The sequence below is a fragment of the Gopherus evgoodei genome, unplaced genomic scaffold, assembly GCF_007399415.2.
Source record: "Gopherus evgoodei ecotype Sinaloan lineage unplaced genomic scaffold, rGopEvg1_v1.p scaffold_61_arrow_ctg1, whole genome shotgun sequence".
In the NCBI taxonomy this organism is placed as follows: Eukaryota; Metazoa; Chordata; order Testudines; family Testudinidae; genus Gopherus; species Gopherus evgoodei.
Window position 1 is genome coordinate 261,420 of NW_022060082.1, and position 22,766 is coordinate 284,185.

The window sequence follows — 22,766 nt, forward strand, 5'->3', positions numbered from 1 at the left end:
AGTGGAGGGGGAGGCACCTTTGTCTAAACTGTGGCACCCATATGACACCCCTTCCCTAAGGACCCACACTCACAGCACCTCTCCCCCCGAGGCCACACCCACAGAACACCTCTTCCCCAAGACTGCAACCTTCCCCCCACCCTCCATCATTTGTCCTAACAGCCAGTAAAGAGTGATGGGGCTATGGCCTTCTAAACCCTCTGTTCCAGCACCCCTGACACAGAGTTAAGCAGGCAGCAGTGTGTGAGTGTGACAGAGACTGCTGTGCTGAGCCGAGCCAGTGAGAGAAATGGGGCTGATGCCAGCATACTCACTCCCCCCTGTTGGTGTCACTAGGCATAACCCTAGGTAACTCGGGTGGGTGGAAGGCCATGAGTGTCGATGAAGCCCTTCTGTTCTAGGCCAAAGTGAACCAAAGCCCCTCCATATTGAACTCTACTCGACCTAGAAAGCTATTAGTTGCAGCACAGTTCTTACCGGTCTAAAGCAGTAGTGATAAGGCCTCCGTGTTGAAGGACAAGATAACTGGCAGAAGGAAAACTTACTAATGAGCTGCCATGGCCAAGATTACTTAATGCACCTGCGCTTACGTAATTGCTACAGGGAAAGGGGGGGGGGGAAGTAAAAAGAATTTAAAAAGGGAAAAGCCGCTTGTATGTGTGTGCAGGATTTGAGATTGTATTCTCCCTTGCACCTTATTTGAGCTCAAATCAACTTATGTTTTGCTTCTCCACCCTGGTATGTTTATTTGAGCCGAGCACACCGGGCCACGAACCGCTGTTGCTTGGCCTCAGGCACTATCTGTGCCGGCAACAGTTCTTGGCATCCCTGGGTGGGCTCGAGGATAAAATTAGCCTTACCCGTATCCCTCCTGGTGGTCAACGGATTGTGGTGACGACCAACGCCCAGTGCACACCTGTGACTTCACCGGGGGCCTCGGCGGAAACGCAGTTCGACCGACCCCGGAGGGCACAATGGTGCAACGCGCTAAAGTAGTGGAGAAGCAGTTGAGGGCTACAGTGAGAAACCGGTCCCTTGGGTAAGGTAGGAACAGTCTGGTTGTCTGGACTTTCTCTGTTAGGACCTGGGGACGCCCAGTGTCTTCCTGCGGCATGGGGCAGGGACAGAGCAAGATGGGGAAGGCACAGTGTACCCCCCCTAGAATGCATTCTAGAAAACTGGAAGGTGTTTGGATTGGATCCAATGACCAAAAGTAGGTTACAAAAGTTTTGTACAGTAGACTGGCCTCAGTATCAATTAGAGGGTCAGGAAAGGTGGCCACCTGAAGGATCAGTAAATTACAGTACGATTCTCCAATTACTCCTGTTTTGTCAGTGAACGGGTAGCTTCTGAAGCTGTTTGTATGAAGAGCTCTTGTAAAAAAAAAATCCCCCACCAGAGCTCCTGTTCTTCCCCCTGTCTGACGGAGTGCAAAAATTCAAAAGCAGGTTAGGGATAGTGCAGAGACAAAGGAGGGACCTGTCTAGAAAGGGGAGACCCTATGTCCTAGTGCACTCTGTCCCTGCTGTAGCTAAAAAGCAAGATCAGATGCAGAATGATACTGGCGGCCAGTGTGAGTAACTGTTACAGGAAGACGTCCAGAGTACCCTGTGAAGCAAAAGCTCATGACCAAGACTACTCTAATGCAAGCCCAGTAACTAGTGGATCTTTAGGAGGTCCGACCCATGGTGGGTTGACTCGGCCTGGCATCATTCGGTGAGGAAGCTACCTGGGTCTAGGAGTGTGTGTACCCATCTTCCCTTCCCCTTTCCTTTCCGTGTGGGCTACTGACAGTCTGATCATCTCACTGGATGCAATCAGAGTAAGCAGCACCGTCTCCCAGAGACTAGCCGACGCTCTTTGCTGAAGAGAGGTGTATGAGGGTCGTGGCCATCCTCGTTAGCCTCTCCTGTGTGAGTACCCTGTAAGGAAAAATCCTTAGTTAATGAGCCACTAGCACGGACAGGGCACCCTCCCTGTGTGTGTATGTGGAAAATGGGTGGGGGGCAGTCTAAACATTCCATCTCACCCCCTAAGGGTACTCCCGCATATTACATGTACGTACATTATGGTTCAACAACCTGCAGGTATTTAGAGAATTGGAATATTTACACGTGTGAAAATCCATCTAAACAATGCCCACTAGAAGGTACTTCAATCTAGATAAGATCACATCTAAGAGGAGCGTTTAATCACCAAAAAGCCTTGACACAGAGTGAACAAATTTGTCTATTGGGGAAAGGAACAGGTTAATTTGAAATTCAGCTTGGCCCAGGGATAAAAAGAAAGTTGCTCTGCATTCAAGGTCAAGAATCAAGGCAGACTATGCTAAGTACAAAGAAAAACTGCTTTCGGCCCCAGCTGGCTGTGGAAAAAAGAAAATTGACAGAGGCGAACCAAAGGCAATACAAGTTACAGAACTGAGATTACATTTGCAAAGCTTAACTGTCCAGTGAGATCCAACAGTGTGCCTTTGTGACCCCGGAGCCGGTGTGGCTTGGTGACACCGAAGAAGCCACAGGCAGCCGACCTGGACTGGAATCTCTGAAAGAGACGCCGCAGGAGATTCCAGGTTGTAAAAGAACAGCCCTCCCAAGAGCGGAAGCATGTTGGAAATAGTGGACAAGCTGTATACAGTCTAATCTCCCATCCACCTCTCCCCCTTCTCCGAAAATTATACACAGAAGTGGCCAGTCTGGACGTGCGTGTGTGAGTATGAAAGGGGCTTAGGGCTTGGGGCATTAAAGTTTTTCCTGAATTAATGAAGCTTTAAAATTCAGTTATATGGTGTGTTTTCTTTATCTTCCCCCAACGATCCTGTAGTGTCAGCCTGATCACCTGACACGAGGGATAGATTGGTAACAGAAATTTGTCACAGTTTGGTAAGCAATTAAAAAGGGGGGAGCCCTGCAGAATTTACACCTTGTTATTTTATGTTTGCTTTGCTTGGTACTGTTGTTGTTATATGTTGAGAACTGCACGATTAAAAGTGAGACCTAACAGGATAAGGAAACGTATCTGGTTCTGGTTCTGTTCTGTTTAACTAGTTACTGTTGTTTTTCTGCTCTGTTCATTTGGGCATTAGGAGTGTGGGCGGAACTGAACCTCTCGTTCGTAATTCCTCGGGGTGGAAGCCATGCGTGCCAGGAAGAATTAAGATCCTTCTGTCCCATCCCCTGTAGCGGTCAGTGTATAGAAGTGGGAAAGCCTGGCTTAGACTGTAAGTTCCTCTGCTCTGTATAATTCTCTTTTCCGTTTAAGTGTCAGCAGACAGATGGATGGGTCTCTGGGTAAACCCTCTAAAGGGGTTTGGATTCTATGTTAAATAAATGGCCTTTGCCCAGTGGGCCATGTGTTTTTGTTCAGGTGGCAAGCCTCATGAGAAAGGACTCAGGTAGTCTTGTGAGTAAAAATGCTTAAGGGAAGAGACCAGGAGGGGTGCGGAATAGTTGAGAAGCCCACTCTCCTAGCTAAACTGGTAGTGGAACAAGTTGGTGTCCATGGAAGGGACGGTTCAGCGAAAAAAGCAGGATGGGGCCCAGGCAGGCAGGCAACAGAAAGAGAGATTGGAAAACGTATTGGAAAACTTTGAGGGTGTAGTGGAAGGAAGGAGTCAGTAAGTGTAAGCATGGGGATTTCAAATACCCGGGACTAACTTGGAATGGTGAGTTAAGTTGATAAAAGTGGCTGTTGGGAGACAAGCAAGTGATTTAAGGGAGAGTGAGAAGTTAACTCTGTAGTTGCTGGAAGGAACAGCACTTGAACTTTGTAAAAATGCTAAAGAGGAAAGTTCTTGGTGTCTTTGAAATGTTTGTAAATAAATTGAGGCAAAGAAATTATTAGATTGCAATTATTTGGCTATGAACAATTTAGTTGAATTAGCTGAAGAATGTAGACAGTGCTATGTAATTAAAATTTTATTAGGCTCTAAGGGCACTATAAGTGGTGATGTTTTCTTTCAGTGTTCAAAAGCAGGAGTTAAAAGTAAAAAGCAATCAACATTCTGGTAACGTTAATTATGTCCCTTTTAAGGTAAGAATCTTTAAGCTGTGAATAGCTTTGGATCCAAAAGGCAAGCCAGAAAGCATCTGTATTAATGCAAATTATCTAACTGATAAGGTAGGAGCCATTGAAAACCTGGGCTGCCTATGAAACAAATACAAGAAAATATGGGGTAATTCCTCTGTTTTGCCTAAAGACAACAAGGGTATTTGTATATTTTAAGTGATGATTGACTGCCCAGAAGGGGTAGACCTCTGTTTTTTTGTCTTTCAGATAATCAGAGAAAACTGATGCCAGCTAAACACCATTCAACGTACAATGCATTTATTGGCACAATAGGAATTATGTCTTGTGTTCTATGTTCTGTCATGTGGTGTTTGTCTTGTGGCCGAAATTGTTGTGTTTAAGATTTTCATAGAATAGTCTAGTTTAAAATCAAACTGAAAGGTTAAATTAAAAGGCAGATACTTGTTTTATTCAACTTGGAATACAAGGTGTTTGAATAAATCTGGAAAATGTGATTTACTAAAGTCTAATGCATTTCCTTAAGCAAAAAAAAAAGAAACTTCATTGGCCAAAGAAGTTGTATTAAGTAAACTCCTCAAAGTGGGTGTGCTTGTCCTGGCCTGTTGCTCCAAAGCTCTGTAATAAGGTTATTGTAGTGGTAGGGTATATGTAGTATACATTGAATAATAAGACTAATGTACTGTATAATGGCAATGTTTATGTGTTCATTGTGGGGAAAAAGGTGTATGAGTGAAAAGTGGAAGTTTCCTTTGTAGGTTAAAAGAAGCCAAGAAGGGAAGAAGGACAAAGAACAGAATGAGTTAACTGAAAAATAAAATAAAATAGCAAGCTCAGGCTATAGGTAAGACACTGACTCCACTCAAGGACACTGCTCACAGTTAAGACTTGGCTGACAATCAGGAAAAGGAGGGCTTGAATTTGCCCACGCAGCTATGAGATCTGAAAAACACTGCCAGGCATTAATGAAATGTGTTAGGTTTCTTTTCTCACAGGTAAAGAAGCGCTACCCAAAGACCCTAGCAGCCCTGCCACTCCTTGGAACCGGGAAACTGGATCAATGTAAAGGTCCACCAATGAAAGACTGCTCTGGCTCCACGCTGGAAAGGCCCTTATTAAGTCCTGCTGACTAACAACACCACTGTGAAGTGCCAAAGACTGACTGCCTGTACCCATGATTCTCACTGCAAAAAGACCCCTCCACCTTGGGAGAATTCTCCTAGTGATGCTTAGCCTATTTCTCCTTCTAGCTCCACTATGCCTTCTGGACAGCAGGGAAAAAGTACAAGGTGAAGTGCTAGTAACCTCTCCCTTGTCCACTGACAGATCTACTGTGCCTTTGAATTTTTCTAGAAGAATCAAAACCATTACAGGGTGATATGTTGGTAATCTCTCCCCTCTAGGATGCTGAACCACGACTGTTTCGGGAAAGAAGAAGGAACACTCACTGCACTGAAATTGCCAAAGTCCAGGAATTCCTGACTAGAAAGGACATTAAGAACTGACCCAGGTGAAGAAACAAAGAATTATACACTGGCTGGAGGATATTTGTGGGATCCATGCTTGGGAATGTGGCATTGATTGGAGTTTGGGGTTTATTCTACAGGCTGCACCCTGTGTCCTGGAGAATGACTGATAATGTAACCCTCTTCTATGCTCTTAATGTTAATGCCTTTTGAAAGTACCTGAGAATGGCTAAATTAGAGATGTAATATATAGTACTACACCAAGGAAAGATGGTATTGAATATCACTGAGGCTGGGAAGGCATTGCAGTGGGATATAGTATGTATAGAAATTCAGAATTTCCTGAATGACCAGCTAATGGCCATTCGGAGTGATCTTGAGTACCAGATGTGGCCCACTGCCCTTACAGATGCATCAGAAATACCATCTGATCTGTAATCTTGGAGACATACGTGGACACTTCCTGGGTGGAAGTGTGGCTTCCCAGAGTGGGGTGTGCGCCCTTATAGGGGATGAATGCTGTACTTATGTCCCAGAAAACGCACAGGATATTAACAAGCACGTCCTGTCAGCCAAACAGGCTTTTGAACAGTGGAAGGCCTAAAAAGGGGAACCCACTATTTCTGATTCCCTCTGGGATGGTTACCCAACCTGGGGGGACTAGTGAGAGGCATTGTTCACCTCCTGCTCACTGGTGTGGTGGTGTGTATCGTTACTCTCCTTTTGTTTGCTTGCTGTAAAGCACTCCTAAATAGAATTTGTACCTCCTGTTCCCCAGGAAATCCCGCTATACTCCCTCATTAATGACCCCAGCTCCCTAGCGCTTAATCGCTTTTTGTCCTCAAAGTATGAGAAAACTCAGCCAAAAGTTTGCTGAGTATTCTCAAAGGAGGGAGTTGTTGGTGTCACTAGGCATAACCCTAGGTAACTCGGGTGGCTGGAAGGCCATGAGTGTCGATGAAGCCCTCCTGTTCTAGACCAAAGTGAACCAAAGCCCCTCCATGTTGAACTCTACTCAACCTAGAAAGCTATTAGTTGCAGCATAGTTCATACCGGTCTAAAGCAGTAGTGATAAGGCCTCCGTGTTGAAGGACAAGATAACTGGCAGAAGGAAAACTTACTAACGAGCTGCCGTGGCCAAGATTACTTAATGCACCTGCGCTTACGTAATTGCTACAGGGAAGGGAGGTTGGGAAAGGAAAAAGAATTTAAAAAGGGAAAAGCCGCTTGTATGTGTGTGCAGGATTTGAGATTGTATTCTCCCTTGCACCTTATTTGAGCTCAAATCAACTTGTGTTTTGCTTCTCCACTCTGGTGTGTTTATTCTAGCCGAGCATACCAGGCTAAGAACTGCTGTTGCTTCGCCTTGGGCACTATCTGTGCCGGCAACACCCCCACACACACTGTCTCGCCCCCACACAAACACTCTCTACCCTACCTCATACACTGCAGTTGAAAAGCAGCTGGCAATCTAGTAGGATGCCCATAAAACAATGGGATAGAAACCTGCATCATGTGATGCTGTACCAGCCCGTGAGGCATTGCAAACCCTTCCCAAAGCACCCTGCAGCCAATTGCACAGTGGGATAGCTACCCACAGAGCACTGCTCTCTGTGGTGATCCAAGAGATACTAGTATGGATGTACTCTGGAGACACAGGGTGGACATGCAAGAGCTGTTCAATTAAAGCAGTTTAACTAAAGCCACATTACCCTTTCATGTAGGCATAGCTTGAGAGGGAGACAAGAGCCAGCTTTATTGAAACTGAAGAACCACTACTTCCTCCATAGTAAGCAGGGTTTGAACCTGCACAGAGAGACCCCAAGGGACTGCTAGTCCATCACCTTAAGCACTCAGCCACAAGTACTTACTTGTGATAGGGCTCTCACTGCCCTCTAGTTCTGTTCTCACTGAGTGATCAGTTCCAGTTTTTTCCTCAGACCAGATTCCACAACACACACACTGCTGTGCCATTGTGTAAGTGTGTCCATGGCTGAACAGCAAGAATTCCTCCCGGTTTCCCTTTTGGCTGGAGCATGAGAGTGTGTTTATGGCTAATGACGTTGCTGTAGCTTGTTGTCCATTTCCTGCCTTGATCATTCAGACAATCCCTTTCCCGTCATATCCCTAGTACATCAGTGATTGTGATAGCAGGGGGCAGATTTTCTCTGGGTCACTGAGCTTTGCCAGGGGGTTGGTGGCTCCTTTCTTTCCTCACCCTGGAGTAAACTCAGCTTTTTATTCCATCCTTGATGATTCATGGAATAACAACTGATGACCAAAGAAAGAGGTGGACAGGGTGGGTCTCAGGGGAGGTGCAGAGAGGTTCGAGAGGTGGACAGGGCAGGGGAGGGTGCAGAGAGGCATGGGTGGCGAGCAGGGCAGTTCTCAGGGGAGAGGTCAGAGAAGTGAGAGGGATGGACAGGGTAGGTCTCAGGCGAGGGTCAGAGAGGTGTGAGCGCTGGGCAGAGCAGGTCTCAGGGGAGGGGGCAGAGAGGTGTGGGCAGCAGGCAGACCTTGGGGTAGGGGGTGGAGAGGCACTAGGAGGCCTTGGGGGAGGAGAGGAGCGAGCGAAGGGTGGATCAGGAGGCCTCAGCCAAAGAGGAAGAGCAGGAGTGGGAAGGGCCCAAATGGGAGTGAGGGCAGAGCACAGGTAGGGCCTCAGAGGGAGGAGAGCGAGGGAAGGGGGTGGAGTAGGGGAACAGCACCAAGGTCTGGGCAGGGCCGCCCACAGGATTCAGGGGGCCTGGGGCAAAACAATTACGGGGCCCCTTCCATAAAAAAAAAGTTGCAATACTATAGACTACTATATTCTCATGCAGGGCGTGGGGAAAATTGTCCCACCTGCCTCTACTCTGGACAGCCCTGCCCTCAGCCTCTCCTCGTAAGTCCTCTGCCCCCTAATTATTTTTGTTGCCCTCCCCTAGACTCTCTCCAATTTGTTTCTGTAGTGAGGGGGAGGGGGTTGAAAACTTGACGCAATGCTCCAGATGTGGCCTCACCAGTGCTGAATAGAGGGGAATAATCACTTCCCTCTATCCACTGACAACGCTCCTACTAATCCAGCCCAATATGACCAGTTACCCATATTGAATGCAGACACAGCAATATTTGATAAATTGGTTCCTGTCCATTCAGGAGGTTATTTTCCACCTATTTATAAATAATGAAGATGCTCTAAGTGGAGGGGAGAGAGCTGTTCTGTCCGTGTAGTTAACCCATCTCCCCGAGAGGCAGTAGCTATGTCAGTGGGGGAAGCTATGCTGGTGTATGTGCAAGCTGTGATGTCTACATGTATATTTAAAGTTTAATCAAACCCCTTTTTTAAAACCCCTGTGGTCTGGTAATAGAAAAGGAGCTCTCTGAGGCAGAGCCTGTCCTTCAAAATCCTTAAGATCACTGATTTGCCTGTGCAAATATTATGGGGGTATAGCTCAATGGTAGAGTGTTTGACTACAGATCAAGTGATCCTTAGTTCAAATCCAAGTGCCCCCTTACAAATGTGTTCCTTCAATGAAGATGATTCCATTTCCAGTATGTTCAGGAGCTCTACTAAATAAGGGTCCCGGGAATGAATGGACATACTCAACTTTTTCCTGTGCAAATGCATAAAAACCTAGTAAACATGTCCCCCAGCTCAAATCAGTTCCAACCCTCTAAGTGTCTAGGTTTGCTTTCATCAATTAAACAAAGGCACATGAAGACACATTTGCAGGTCCTTGGCCTCCATGGGCTACAATGTGCAAAAGAACAAGAACCACATCCACTTGGGAGGGATGGACTAGTCTGGATTACATTTGGTAAGTAAGTTGCCACTGGGACTGAAAACTCTACTGGAGATGGACAGAAGCCTGTTACAAAACTAAAATAACCAAGATTTACCAAACTACCAGTTACACATTCACACCTCTCTTTGTGCATACAGTATCAATTGGGGCTCTAATAAATGGCAGCCTTCCTTTAACACAGATCCATTGCTCAGTGAAACTTTCAGATGCATCCAAATGGCAGCTGTTTACAGGTCATGGCCTGCAGGAACAGAGTCTCTGTAAGGGCTGGTCCACACTACGGGGGGAAATCAATCTTAGATATGCAACTTCAGCTACGTGAATAATGTAGCTGAAGTCGAATATCTAAGATCGGATTACTCACCCATCCTCACCACGCGGGATCGATGTTCGCGGCTCTCCCTGTCGATTCCGCAACTCTGTTGGGGTTGATGGAGTTCCGGAATTGATATAAGCACGCTCGGGGATCGATATATCGCATCTAGATGAGATGCGATATATCGATCCCCGAGCAATTGATTTTAACCCCCCGATACGGCGGGTAGTCTGGGGTACCACCCATAGAGCTCGTTATGTCTGCATCTAAGTAAGTGCAGAGTTATCTCAATGGCTTCTACACTGACACCTGCTGTCCCTTCTGGATAGTTATTTGCACTCTTTGGAACCTGCTCCTAAAATTGCACCCTTTCTGAGAGTGAGTCAAAACTACCCAAGGAAACCCCATTGGGTTTCAAGGATAATTCATGGAAGGAGGTGCGGGGACAGCACAGGGATCTCAGCACTTCTCTTCATAGCAGGGTCAAGGGATGCTACTAGCATGACTGTGGGGTTCTATTTCTGGCTGTGGGAGGAAAGGAGTGTCTAGTGGATTAGAGGTGGGGGCCAAGAAATCAAAGAGAAAACTTATCCCTTTTCAGCTTCAATGAACATTGAACAAGAACATGGCTTCTCACCTCTTAGGTTTCAGAGGAGCAGCTGTGTTAATCTGTATCCTCAAAAAGTACAGGAGTATGTGTGGCACCCTAGAGACTAATAAATTTCTTAGATTCTGTTGCCATCATGTGGCCATTTCATTTCACTTCTTATTGTGAAAAGGTTTGGATACTTCGCACAGAAACATTATTTCCTTGGGAGAAATGGAGAAGTGGAAGCTGCATTGATTTAATCCTCTGAAAAGTAGATAAGGATTAAAATATTCCCCAGACAGCTCAGTCCCAACTGTTCTCCCTCACTGCTGCCACTGAAGCTCAGCTCTGTCCCACGGCCCCAAGAACTGCTGGGTGCAAGTCCTGGGTCTGATGTGCAGTGAGAAAAAAAAGAAAGATAATGGATGTACCCTATCTCCTAGAACTGGAAGGAACCATTGAATCCAGCCCCTTCCTTCATTGGCCAAACCAGACAGTCTCTGAGTAAAAGAATAAATGGACAAAAATCAGATGTCAAGAATTATAACATTCAATAACCAGTCGGAGAACACTTCAATCTCCCTGGTCACTTGATTACAAACCTAAAAGTCTCAATATTACAACAAAAAAACTTCAGAAACAGACTCCAACAAGAGACTGCTGAATTGGAATTAATTTGCAAACTGGACATCATTAAATTAGGCTTGAATAAAGACTGGGAGTAGATGGGTCATTACACAAAGTCAAACTATTTCCCCATGTTTATTTGACCCCTACTGTTACTCACACCTTCCTGTCAACTGTTGGAAATGGACCATCCTATCACTACAAAAAGGTTTTTTTCTCCTACTGATAATAGCTCACCTTAACTGATCACTCTCGTTATAGTGTGTAGGGCCACTGCATGCATCCAATTAAGTGGGTTTCAGATCAGGAAAGCTTGTGCTCAAATAAATTTGTTCATTTTCTAAGGTGCCACAAATACTCCTCCTTTTTTTTTCCAGATAAATTAATGGAGGTTAAGTCTATGAATGGCTATTAGCCAGGATGGGTAAGGAATGGGATCCCTAGCCTCTGTTTGTCAGAGGATGGAGATGGATGGCAGGAGAGAGATCACTTGATCATTACCTGTTAGGTTCAGTCCCTCTGGGGCACCTGGCATCGGCCACTGTTGTCAGATAGTATGTGGGGTTGGATGGACCTTTGGTCTGACCCAGTATGACCATTCTTATGTTCTTATGAAAGGAGGGGCAGAACACTGCAATGGAGTTTCTGTGGTGTAGTGGTTATCATGTTTGCCTAACATGCAAAAGTTCTCTGCTTCAAAACCAGGCAGAAATATGAGGGCTTAATTTTCCCAGCTCCTACTGGCCTGTCCCTGCTGTTGTAGGAGCTGCAGTGATTTCTATGCTCAAAAGGTCTGTTATACTTCCCCCGCTCCCACTTTTGTCTCCTCTCCCTCTTTGAATGTCTGTGAAGTGGCTTTCCCCCTCCCACTCCCTCCTGGCCTGCTCGAGGCATGAATGGACTGGTTGAAGAGCAGAAGAACTTCCAGGTAGACAAGGTGTCTGGGACTCTAATTAGGCAGCACTCACACCCTCAGATCATGGACACTGGCCAAGATGGAGTGTGACCAACCAGATGCATCCAAGTCATCTCTAGTCACAGGCCATGAGGTGCAGGCCCTTAAAGGGGAAGGGGCCATGTGCTCAGGAGAGCACTCACAAGCTTGTACCTCCAGTGAATGCCCTTTGCCTGGACAGCCTGGCCAGTGGTTCTCTGTGTTATATTTCATTGTGCCTCAGGAAGACTTACCTTCATCACACCATCCATAGCTGTGCTGTGGGACACTTACCTTGCAGAATCCTGACATCTCCAGTGCCGTGGCTGTCCTGGGAGCATGAGTATGCAAATGCGAGTGTGACACTCCCCCCACTTCTTCTTTTGAGCTTAGCTGTCAGTATAATAAATGTGCTGCTTTCTGCCAACCTCTGGTGGGTCATTAGTCCTCCCTACACTTACTAGCTGGCCCAATTTTGGGAAACACCTGCTACAAACTCAACCCCAGCAGGGTAGAGGGTGGTGAAATGAGCTGAGAAAAAGCCTTAGCCTCAGTATCTCCCGAACGGTCCATGCTGGAGCTCTTTTTTGATTCTCAAACTGCATGGTCACCTGTGCTGATCAGCGCTCCACGCTGGGCAAACAGGAAATGAAATTCAAAAGTTTTGTGGGCTTTTCCTATCTACTTAGCCAGTGCATCGAAGTTCAGATTGCTATCCAGAGTGGTCACAATGGTGCACTGTGAGATAGTGCCCAGAGGCCAATACCGTTGAATTGCGACCACACTAACCCTAATCTGACATGGCAATACCGATTTCAGCGCTACTCCCCTCGTCAGGGAGGAGTACAGATATCGGTATTAAGAGCCCTTTATATTGATGTTGTGTGGACGGGTGCAGGGTTAATGCAATTTAATGCTGCTAAACTCAATATAAACTCTTAGTGTTGACCTGGCCAGAGAGAGCAGCAGGTTTCCCCTATTGTTTCCTGCTTGTGTTTTCTTCACTAGCTTTTCCTCCACACCAAGTTGCTTTTGTTCTTTGTGAGCCTGGCTATCTCAGTAGGTAGAGCATCAGACTTTTAATCTGCAGGTCCAGGATTCATCTCTGTGGTTGGACAATAAACTACTCACCAGGATCTTAAACTTTCTTGCTGGAGTCATCTTTGATGGTACTTTTTCTCTTCAGGATTTTCCCTTTCCTCAGAAGGGCCTTTTTGTGTGTGGCTTTGAAGGGGCAACTTCCTGACAGCCCCTTTGTCCTTGCAGCCTGGAAGAATAAAGGCCTCTGGGCATATAGCATGTTCCTTCCCTGCACATACACAAACATTCAAACACACAGAATATCCCTAAGGAATCAGAATCATCCACTGCCTTCCCCTGTCCTGCTGGATCCCCAAATGAGGATGCTGTTCAGCCCAAACCCATGTCCCCTCTTTTCCCAGTGCCCCTCAATCCCAACCCTAAATCCCTCCTATGCACACTACTCCACACGCCCAGCCAGAGCCTACTCCTCTTCACCTTTCTCCTCTGTCCCAACACAGAGCCCCTTCTCTTCCCAGAACACATCAATCCCAACCCACAGCTCCCTCCTTCCCTCCAGCAGCAGGTGCTTCAGACCCCACCAGGAAGATTTTCTTGCAAGATTTCGTGTATGAATCTGCATGTGGATTTTAAAGTATGTTGGAAATATGTTAGGTTGTTTGCCGAAATGATCACTTTTGGCTGATGTTGGATTCCCAGTCTCCTTGTTATTGGGGCAGGAGAAATAAAGGGTTGTTATCCTTGTTGTGTGAGTTGAGGGCAGCACAACTGTGCTCAGCAGACCCCGAATGAGGGACTCACCCTCAATTCAATAGCACTTGCTAGGCAGGGGACATGGGTTCCAAAGCCAAGTGGGCTGGGGCCTGAGTCCCAATACTAAAATCTAGATGTTAGACCAACTTTAGGACAGGGTGGCTGTGGAGGGATGAGTGAGTCTCTCAACAGCATAGTGAGTACGGTGTTTTCTTATTTTCCCCCTTTTCCACCCAGGATGGCAGGTGAACTGTACAGAGGCACCTCTGGCCTTGCACTGACAAAGGACAACAGCTGTGAGTGGGGTGCAGAGAGGGGATGGCTCATGTTTAAGGACTTTTGGTTGTTGGACTTAGGAACTGTAGGGGGAAGGACACTGCCCAGCTTATTTGTGGGTGGGTCTTTTCCTCATGGTTTATGATTATGTGTTGGAGTTGCTGACATGATTTCTGCTAACCCTGGGCTTAAGTTGCAATGTAGACATACCCTGAGAGGGCATCTACACTGCAACAAAATCCCTGTGGCTTGGCTGGTCTGGATGATCTGATTTGGGATCCTGCGGCTCAGACTGGAGCCCAGGCTCGGAGACCCTCACCCCTCGTGGGGTCTCGGAGGCTGGGCTGAAGCCCAAATGTCTACACTGTAATTTTATAACCCGGCAGCAGAAGCCCCACAAGCCTCAATCAGCTGACCCAGGGTTTGAGAATAGTGACTTGGGTATGTTGATGGCAGTGTAAACATAATGCTAGGCTATGTCCACACTGCAATGAAACACCCAGGGCTCTTGCATGCCAGCTCAGGCTCCTGGGGCTTGGGCTGTGAGGTGGTAAATTTGCAGTGCAGACATCTCGGCTCAGGCTTTGGACCCCACAAGGTTGGGAGGCAGTTTAGCCAGCAAAAAAGGTAAAATGGCAGTGGAGCATTACAGTGGATTCAATGGCATTTCTCCACTGGTCTGTCTGCTTTGGAGCAGGTAAAATAACACGTTCTGCTGCATTTGTTATTTCCAAGGGCAGTTTAGGATTTTCATTCTCACGCACGGTGCACGAAGCAGGAGTCAACCCTCGGTGGAAACTAAATGAGCTGCTCACAGATTCTGGCAGCCACAATGAGCCATTTGGTGTGAGAGCCCAGACCTGCCCCTGTCCCAGAGGGAGGGGGTCATCTGCAAGGAGCTTGGAATACTGACCTATCAAATCTTAACACCCAAACTTTTAGTAACTCTATTGTCAGTGCCTGTGAGTGTAATTTAAACCATAAGAACAGCCATACTGGGCTGGAACAAAAGTCCATCTAGCTCTGTGTTTTGTCCTCTGACAGTAGCCAATACCAGGTGCCCTAAGAGTTACTCAACAAGGGATCAGTGGGAATTGAACCCCGGATCTCCTGTTTACACAATCTGTGTTTTAACCAGCTAAACCATAGTACCTGCATGTGGCTAAAATACAGTGTCTGCTCACACCTGACTCCCTGCCATCTCCACCGGGGTCTGACAAGCTTTGCAATCTGCAAAGCAGAGGAGCAGGTGAGGTTTTCCTTGCAAGTTGTGTGTGTGTGTGAATCTTTGGCCAGGTCTGCACTACAAAGTTATTTCAGCATCATTATATTGCTCAGGTGTCTGAAAAACACACAAAGCTCCCTCAGTTGGCAGCTCGTGGCTGATGTACGCTCTGCAATGCCACATCTGGTGACAAAACTGCCCTGTTTTAGTGACAAAATAAAACCATCTCTACGAGAGGCCTAAAGCTTTTTGCAGCAAACTTAAAGCGACAAATTGTTAGTGTAAATGCTGCTGGTCATTATATCACCATAACTGGCCTCAACCAGCAACCCATAATTCCTGCTGTGAACTCACCTTCCCTGCATTCCTACTACAGAGGATGGGCCCCTCCTCTTTCATAGCTCTAGAAAGTTCTAACAGCTGAGCCGCTATCTACACTGGGATTAGGTTGATAGAACTGCATTGCCAGCCTAAGTAATGTAATTACACCAACGTAATTTTGTAGGGTAGACCTGGCCAAAGAATCACACACACACCTTGGGAGCAAAATGTCACCTGCTCCTCTGCTTTACAGAAACCAAACACAAGCAGCACTTGTCAGGGCTCAGAGAGAGTTAGGTGTGGGCAGACATGATGCTTTAACCAGCAGCAGGTGCCATGGCTTAGTTGGTTAAAGTCCCTGTTCTTGTAAACAGAAGATCCTGGGTTCAACTCCTAGTGGTGTGTTGGGGAGTGGCTTTTGGGGCACCTGGTATTGGCTACTGTCAGAAGACAAGGTTCAGAGCTAGGTGAACCTATGGTTTAAATTACACTCACAGGCACTGATAATAGAGTGACTGAAAGTTTGGGTGTTTAGAGCTGATAGGTCAGAGGTCCAGTCCCCTCAATGAGGTTTTACCATTTCCACTTGCTAAACTCCCTCCCAACCTCTATAAAATTACAATGCAGACATATGGGGTTGAGCCCAACCTCTGAGGCCCCACGAGGGGTGAGGGTTTCTGAACCCAGGCTTCAGCGTGAACACAAATATCTGCACCACAGTTTTTAGCCCCTCAGCTTTACATCCAGGAGCCCAAGTCAGATGACCCAGGTCAACCCTGCTGCCATCTTTATCCCAGGAGAGATGGACTCTAAGGGTACGTCTCCATTGCAATGAAAGCCCAGGTGTGGCATGCTGTGCTCAAAGCAGCACCCTGGAAGCCCCATATTCACCACTCTCATGTAATGATTACATGATTTGTACAAAGTCTGCCTTGTGAAGTATCATTTTGTTAGGCCTAAATAAAAATATTACAGGCAAAACCAGGTATGCCAACCTGACCAAAGTCAGGCTAGCAAAGGTTTTTTGGTAATTCCTGAGTAAAAAACACTGAAAAGCAGCAGCATGTCTCACAAGCACTGGAAAAAAGTAAAATTAAAAAAAGGCTGCATTCCTGGTATAGTACCAACTGTGCTGTGTTAGAAACATTTCCTTTAAAAAACTAATAAAAAATCCCAGCCTTCCTGTTTTCACTCCTTGGTTCAGTTCTCTGTCTGTTTTAACTCCCCTACATTCCTAACTTCTGGTGCTTGCTAAGATATTGTTAATCACCTAACGCTGTAAAACATGTATACTAAAAGTGTCTAGTTTCTAGTTGTTAAAAAAAATGGGTTGCTCCAGTAAATAATTTATAAAGCAACAAAACTGTCTATATAGGCTTATTCTAAAATGTAAAAAGCAGGCTGGTTTTCTCTAAAAACAAGCTGCTCTCTATTAATGCGTGCAGTTGTCAATAAAAAGCTTTTAATCAAACCTTGCTGGTGTTACCTGTCTCTCTTGCGGTCAAACAACAAACTTTGCCATCTGGGTTAAAGTCCCTAACAATTTCAAAAGTCTTGATCTGTTGAACATTAATATCGTGTTGGATTGTGTGTGCTAGCATTGGTTGGGAAGTTATGAAGTTTTGCTCTGTGTGCATTACTGAGATATGTTATGAGGTTGGGAAATGCCCCCCACCAGCCTTTCAGGTGCCGAAAGGGAGGAGCCAGACTCACTGCTGTCCCATTGAAGGTATCCACACTCCCAAGGACTATCCCAGGAACCGTGTACAATGCAGGCTTCTCCAAGATAGCACAGAGACAATGGACACTGCTTGACTCACATCGTAGCAAAGGAGCTTCCTAGCAAGTTGGATGAAACTATGAAAGAGGGGAAGAGACATCATGACTTGGGCTCTCTCTCCCACAACTCAGCAGCTGGAAACACACCTGGAGGACAAAGACTGAACTGATTCAGAAATCAGAAGAGAATAATAATAATAATAATAATACTTTCAAACCAAAGTCCCCAAACAGACTAGTATTGGTTTTTCAGCAGAAAATTTTCAGTTTTGAGGAATTTTGTTTTCTCAGTCAGACCTTGCCAAGGGAAGCAGGAAGAAAATGTTTGAGCAGCGCCGGCTTTAGTGATTTTGCTGCCCCAAGCACGGCGGCACGCCGCGGGGGGTGCTTTTCAGCTCACTGATCCCGCTGCTCAGGTGGATCTCCCACAAACGTGGCTGCGGAGGGTCCACTGGTCTCATAGACTCATAGACTCATAGGTCAGAAGGGACCAATCTGATCATCTAGTCTGACCTCCTGCACAAGGCAGGCCACAGAACCCCACCCATTCAATTTAATAACAACCCCTATCCCAGGATCGAGTTATTGAAATCTTCAAAATTGGGTTGAAGACCTCAAGCTGCAGAGAAACCACCAGCAAGCGACCCGTGCCCCACGCTGCAGGGGAAGGCGAAAAACCTCCAGGGCCCCTGCCAATCCGCCCTGGAGGAAAATTCCTTCCCGACCCCAAATATGGCGATCAGCTAAAAACTGAGCATGTGGGCAAGAGTCACCAGCCAGCACCCAAGAAGGAATTCTCTGCAGTAACTCAGTTCCCATCCCATCCAACATCTCCCCGCAGACCATTGAGCAGACCTATCTGGTGGTAGTCCAAGATCAATTGCCCAAATTAACAATCCTATCATAACATCCCCTCCATATACTTGTCAAGCTTTGTCTTAAAGCCAGGAAAGTCTTTTGCCCCCACTACTTCCCTCGGAAGGCTGTTCCAGAACTTCACTCCCCTAATGGTTAGAAACCTTCGTCTAATTTCAAGTCTAAACTTCCTAATATCCAGTTTATACTCATTCGTCCTCGTGCCTACATTAGTACTAAACTTAAATAATTCCTCTCCCTCCCTAACGTTAACCCCCCTGATATATTTATATAGAGCAAGCATATCCCCCCGCAGCCTTCTTTTGGCCAGGCTAAACAAGCCAAGCTCTTTGAGTCTCCTTTCATAAGGCAGTTTTTCCATTCCTCGGATCATCCTTGTAGCCCGTCTCTGAACCTGTTCCAGTTTGAATTCATCCTTCTTGAACATGGGACACCAGAACTGCACACAGTATTCCAGATGGGGTCTCACCAACGCCTTGTATAACGGTACTAACACCTCCTTATCCTTGCAGGAAATACCCCGCCTGATACATCCCAAAATCGCATTTGCTTTTTTAACAGCCGTATCACATTGGCGACTCATAGTCATCCTGCTATCAACCAGTACCCCAAGGTCCTTCTCCTCCTCCGTCGCTTCCAACTGATGCGCCCCCAACGTATATCCAAAATTCTTATTATTAATTCCTAAATGCATAACCTTGCACTTTTCACTATTGTATTTCATCCTATTTCTATTACTCCAGTTTACAAGGTGGTTCAGATCTTCCTGAATAGTATCCCTGTCCTTCTCCGTGTTAGCAATACCCCCCAGCTTCGTGTCATCCGCAAACTTTATTAGCACATTCCCGCTCTTTGTGCCAAGGTCAGTAATAAAAAGGTTAAATAAGATCGGTCCCAAAACCGATCCTTGAGGGACTCCACTAGTGACCTCCTTCCAGCCTGACAATTCACCTTTCAATACGACCCTCTGGAGTCTCCCCTTACCCTAACCAGTTCCTTATCCAACTTACAACTTTCATATTCATTCCCATCTTCTCCAATTTGACTAACAGTTCCCCGTGCGGAACCGTGTCGAACGCCTTAGTGAAATCTAGGTAAATTATATCTACCGCATTTCCTTTATCTAAGTAATCCGTCATCTTCTCAAAGAAGGAGATCAGATTGGTTTGACACGATCTACCTTTAGTAAATCCGTGTTGCAATTCGTCCCAATTACCATTGACCTCTATGTCCTTGACTACTTTCTCCACCGTGGCTCTGGTGGACTTCCAGCAGGCATGCCTGCGGATGCTTCACAGGAGCCGCAGGACCAGCGGACCCTCCACAGACATGCCTGCTGGAGGTCCACTGGAGCCTCCTGCCGCCCTCCCGGCAACCGGTAGAGCGCCCCCAGTGGCATGCCTCCCCAAGCACGCACTTGGCATGCTGGGGCCTGGAGCTGGCCCTGTGTTTGAGTTGCCTTCTTCAGAACAGCTTGGCCTAGACACTAGCTCTGGTTCACTCTTCTGGTCTTGCTCGGGTTGAAGGTATTTTAATAATTTGGGCAGGTCTCAGGGTGTTTGGGGGAGATGATGAGGATGTTACCTTTAGAGACAAAAACTAAGAAATACAGCACTAGAGAATTTTTTTATTTTTTTTTTTAGAAATCTGGGATTTAGACATTTTATTTAAATGAAGGTGAGGTCTGAGTTTCTGAGAAGGTTTTTGTCTGCAAGAAGCAACATTGTTTGGTCAGTGATTGTACCAAAGGGGGAGATGGTTGTCTATAAAGGAGGAATGAAGACTAAACACATCCCTTAAGGAAAGGATTTGAACCCATGCTTGCAGAGCATAATGGATCAGCAGTCCATCACTTTAACCACTTGTCTACCTCATCTGAGTTGTCAAGAAAGAGACAGTAGGAGAAATCTAAGTCCAGCAGTGATAGGGACAGTATGGAGTTTTTAAATACTAAGCAGAAACAGGGGCTGATTGAGCTCCCCCCTCATATCTAGTGAAGAGCTGGGGGAAAACTTCAGGAACAGACAGTGTTTGTATAGACACACCTACTCTGCCTAGCGATGCAGCATGATAGGGCCACTTTTTCAAAATAACCAGTTTTGGCTGGTTACAAATCACTTCAGGATTGAGTGGAATGAAATGTTATTCTCCTTCCTGTATGAGTGAAGGGCAGCAGAACATACCTAGTTGGTCCTGATGGAGGGGTAGGTGGGTGAGGAATAGCTTTTATTGGACTGCAGAGATGTGATTGAGAACATCATCCTAGAACAGTGATCCCCAAACATTTCACACTGTGCCCTCTTATGCATGGCTGTGGACCCTTGGAAGCCACAGTCAAGAACTAAGGCTGGGAGTGGGGCTGTTGCTTGCTGAGGAGAGGGGTGCAGACAGGGGTAAGGGGGTCGAGGCCAAGCTGGGATCCAGAGGCCCAGGCTGAGGGTGGGGTTGGGACAGAGTGGGGCTGAGTGGTGCTCCCTCCATGGGGGCTGACTCAGGCCTTGAGGTGCTCCCATGAATGTTCCTCTGTGTCCCCCTAGGAGTCATGCCCCACATTTTGGGGATCACTGAATAATACTCACTAATCAGGGGCTCGTGATGCCAAAGCCAGGGAAAGGGAGAACAAGTGCAGGGCCCCCAGCACTGGAACCATGTGAAGGGTCTGCAGGAGAGGGGCAATAGCTGGTGGCACAGGGAGTTTAAGGGCAAAGGGAGCACAGGAGGGAGCAGGAGTTAGGGGTGAAGGAGGCACAAGGGTTGGGAGTGCAGGAGATGGGAGTAAAGGGGGAGGGAGGTCACCTAGGGGCAATGTGGAAGTGCCAAAATACAAGCTTTGCCCAGGGCATCATTTTCCCTAATGCTGGTCTGAGCAAACAATTGGAAAAGACCATTCAGTGAGAACAGAACCATAGTGTAGAAAAGCCCCTTTGTTAAGTGGTTGTAACTGAGTGCTTAGGGAGCTGGATTAGAAAGCAATGGGCGTCTTTCTGTGGAGGTTTGATTCTTGCCTGCTAGGCAAGGCTGGCATGTGGTGTCTTCATGGCTGTACTTTCAGTGTCTGATCACACAGGGAGCCCAGTCTAGACATATTCAGAGGCTCTGTGCCAGGGTTTCTCAAACTTCCTTTCACTACAACCCCCTTCTGCCCCAAAAAAACTTAGTACATGGCCCTGGAAAGAGAGAGCAAGCCCCTCCAGTTAGTTAAACAAAAGTTAAAAGATACAGTGACTAAAGTGAAATCGCTGCATGGGTGCTTTTTAAAGTCATCATAAAAAAGGCCCAACTTCAATGTATACCCCAAATTAAGAAACACAGTAAAAGAACTAAAAAAGATCCACTGTGGCTTAACTACCATGTAAAAGAAGCAGTGAGAGAGAAAAAGACGTCCTTTAAAAAGTGGAAGTCAAATCCTAGTGAGGCAAATAGAAGGGAGCATAAACGCTGCCAAATTAAGTGCAAGAGTGCAATAAGAAAAGCCAAAGCAGAGTTTGAAGAAAGGCTAGCCAAAAACTTCAAAGATAATAACAAAATGTTTTTTAAGTTCATCAGAAGCAGGAAGCCTGCTAAACAGCCAGCAGGGCCCCTTGACAATCGAGATACAAAAGGAGCACTTAAAGAGGATAAAGTCATTGCAGAGACACGAAATGGATTTTTTGCTTCAGTCTTCATGGCTGAGGATGTTAGGGAGATTCCCAAACCTGAGGTGGCTTTTGTAGGTGACAAATCTGAGGAACTGTCACAGATTGAAGTGTCACTAGAGGAGGTTTTGGAATTAATTGATAAACTCAACATTAACAAGTCACCGGGACCAGATGGCATTCACCCAAGAGTTCTGAAATAACTCAAATGTGAAGTTGCGGAACTATTAACTAAGGTTTGCAACCTGTCCTTTAAATCGGCTTCAGTGCCCAATGACTGGAAGTTAGCTAATGTAACGCCAATATTTAAAAAGGGCTCTAGAGGTGATCCCAGCAATTACAGACCGGTAATTTTTTATGTCAGTACCGGGCAAATTAGTTGAAACAATAGTTAAGAATAAAATTGTCAGACACATAGAAAAACATAAACTGTTGAGCAATAGTCAATATGTTTTCTGTAAAGGGAAATTGTGTCTTACTAATCTATTAGAGTTCCTTGAAGCGATCAACAAGCATGTGGACAAGGGGGATCCAGTGGACGTAGTGTACTTAGATTTCCAGAAAGCCTTTGACAAGGTCCCTCACCAAAGGCTCTTACATAAATTAAGCTGTCATGGGATAAAAGGAAAGGTCCTTTCATGGATTGAGAACTGGTTAAAAGACAGGGAACAAAGGGTAGGAATTAATGGCAAATTCTCAGAAGGGAGAGGGGTAACTAGTGGTGTTCCCCAACGGTCAGTCCGAGGACCAATACTATTCAATTTATTCATAAATGATCTAGAGACAGGGGTAAAGATTGAGGTGGCAAAGTTTGCAGACAATTTCACACACTCTAACAGGAGATGCTTTTTTTTTTCAACAAAATATTTTTGCAAAGAACTTTCATCTCACTTGTTTTGATTTTGAGAAACAAATTGGTTTAGTCTGAAGGGGATTTTCTGACTGAAATGGTTTCAATGAAATTTCCCCACCATCTCCATTCCTGGGCTCTATCCCTGCCTCTGGGGGAGTTTGCTGTTTGTTAGAACAGGAGTCAGGACTGGTGGCTTCTCCTTCTGGCTCTGCCACTGCCTTGCTGTGTAGGCCCTTGGGTAGGTCACTTCCCTTCTCTGGA

General features: G+C 46.1%; 2 non-coding genes across 2 annotated transcripts; both read left to right on the forward strand.

Annotated features, from left to right (window-relative positions):
• Positions 1-8,915: 8,915 nt before the first annotated feature.
• On the forward strand, positions 8,916-8,987 carry TRNAC-ACA. Its single transcript has one exon. It is a non-coding gene; the product is annotated as a tRNA-Cys (tRNA).
• Positions 8,988-11,453: 2,466 nt separating this feature from the next.
• Positions 11,454-11,526, forward strand: TRNAV-AAC. The gene has a single exon. It is a non-coding gene; the product is annotated as a tRNA-Val (tRNA).
• Positions 11,527-22,766: the final 11,240 nt, after the last annotated feature.